Here is a 2,683-nt window from a genome sequence, read left to right on the forward strand (position 1 = left end):
AATACAAAGTGAACCTAGCAGTCTTTCCTGCATGAATGGAAAAGTTGATCCTCAGATTCATAATACACTGCAAGGGGCCACAAATACCTATAATACTCTTGAAAAGGAGGAACAAATTTGGAGGACTCACACTTCTTGATTTCAAAACTTACAGCAATCTACAGTCATTAAAACATTGTAACACTAGCAAAGATATAGACATATGGACCCATGGAATAGAATTGAGAGTTCATCAATAAATACATGTATAGCCAGAGGATTTTCCACAAGGGTCCATGTCTACTCAGGGGGGAAAGTGTTGTTTTTTCAACAGATGATGTTGTAATGGCTGAAATATGCATGGAAAAGAATGAATTTGGACCCCTACATCTCACCATATACAATCAATCAATTCAAAATTGATCATAGACATTATATCTATAACACAGACAAATTAACATGGTATCTACTAAATTAACATAAATTTAGTACAACTTTATTGAGATGCATACACATCCCATATAATCATCCAAAGTGTACAAGCAATGGTTCAGGGTATCATCATAAAGTTGTGCATTCACTCAACATACTGTCCTCAGGGTCCATTCACTTAGTTGCATGCCTCACAACTTCACTCCTTCTTGCAGCTACTTGATATTCCATTGTATGTTTCTACCACAATTCACCCTCCTGTTCATCAGTTGATGTACCCTTAGACCACCTCCACATCCACTGAAAAACGTGAATACTGCCAACATAAACACCAGCGTGAGAATGTCTATTCAAATGTCCCTGCTTTCATTTCTTCCAAGTATAAATACCTTTCAACCAGGTTGCAGGATCATACAGCAATCCTATGCTTAGTCTCTTGTGGGACCACCACCCTGCCCTCCAGATGAGCTGAACCATCTACTTCCCTACCAACAGGGAATGGGAAGCAGTACACCCCTCGCTTGACATTTTCTTCAGCACTTGTAGCTTTCTGTTTTTTATTTTATTATTTACTTTATTTTATGTTTTGTATGCTGTATGGCGGGGGTCATATTTCATTCCTTTTCCATGTGAGTATCCCCTTACTGAAGCATCATTTGTTGAATTTTTTATTTGCTTGTTTTGGGAAGAGCATGGGCCAGGAATTAAACCTGGGTCTCCTGCATGGCAGGCAAGATTTTCTGTTTATTTTTAAAATAATTTTATTCACATACCATACCATCCATCCTAGGTAAACAATCGGTGGTTCCTGGTATAATCACATAGTTATGCATTCACAGCCACAGTCTATATGAGGACATTTCCATTTGTTCCACAAAGAAAGAGAAGGAAGAAAAAAAAAGAAGAAGAAGAAAAATATATAAATAAAATAATAATAATAGGGGGTTCATGGGTAGTTCAGTGGCAGAATTCTTGCCTGCCATGCGGGAGACCCAGGTTTGATTTTTGGCCCATGCACTTCACAAAACACAAATAAGCAAACAAACAAATGAAAAATTTAACAAACAAAAATTCAACAAATGGTGCTTCAGTAAGGGGATACTCACAGGGAAAAAGAATGAAATAGTGACTCCCGCCATACAGCATACAAAATTGTAATAATGATAAAATAAAAGAAGAAACACCACCACCAACAAAAAGGATCCCATAACCCTCCCTTATATCCCCGTTATTGATATATGGCTTTGGTATATCACCCTTGTTACATTTACTGGAAGTATATCACAATGTTACTGTTCACTATAGACTCTAGTTTGCATCAATTGTATTTTTTCCATATATTATTCAATTTTCATATCTTGTATAATTGGCATTCATTTGTTTTCCCTCATGTAAAAGCATATTTATATTTGTACATTTAATCACCATCATTGACCACTGAAAGTTTTGCTAAGTTACACAGTCTCAGGTTTTATCTTTTATCATTCCTTCTGGTGTCAGACATGCCCCTAGTCTTCCTATTTCAACCATACTCACATTCACTTTTGTCAATATACTTACAGTATTGTGCTATCATCTGATAGTATTGTGCTGTCCATTTTTGGCTCTGCAAAATCAATCCTGTTGAACATTCTGTACTCCTTCAACAACAAATGCTAATCTCTACCCTCTTTCTATCTCCTGAAAACCTGTGTTCTCCACTTAAACTTTCAGTTTGCTTATCAATGTTAGTTCATATTAGTGAGGCCGCACAGTATATGTACTTTTATTTCTGGCTAATTTCACTCAAATAACGTCCTCAAGATTCATCCACATTGTTGCATGCTTCAGGACTTCCTTCTGTCTTGCCACTGCATAATATTTTTTGCGTGTATATACCATAGCTTGTTTAGATACTCATCCATTGATGGACATTTGGGCTGTTTCCCTCTCTTGACAATTGTGAACAGTGCTGCTATAAACACTGGTGTGCAAATGTCCGTTCATGTCCCTGCCTTCAGTTCCTCTAAATATATACCTAGAAATGGGATTGTTGGATCACATGGAAATTCTATACATAGCTTCCTGAGGAACTACTAAACTGCCTTCCAGAATGGTCTACATTCCCACCAACAGTAAATAAGTGTGCCTCCCTCTCCACGTCCACTCCAGCACTTGTCATTTTCTGGTTTTTTCGTTAATGGCCGTTCTAAATAAGTGTGAGATGATATCTCATTGTGGTTTTTATTTGCATTTCCCTAATAATTAGTGAAGTTAAGCATCTTTTCATGTG

The sequence above is a fragment of the Tamandua tetradactyla genome, chromosome 5 (assembly GCF_023851605.1).
Source record: "Tamandua tetradactyla isolate mTamTet1 chromosome 5, mTamTet1.pri, whole genome shotgun sequence".
NCBI classification, from domain to species: domain Eukaryota; kingdom Metazoa; phylum Chordata; class Mammalia; order Pilosa; family Myrmecophagidae; genus Tamandua; species Tamandua tetradactyla.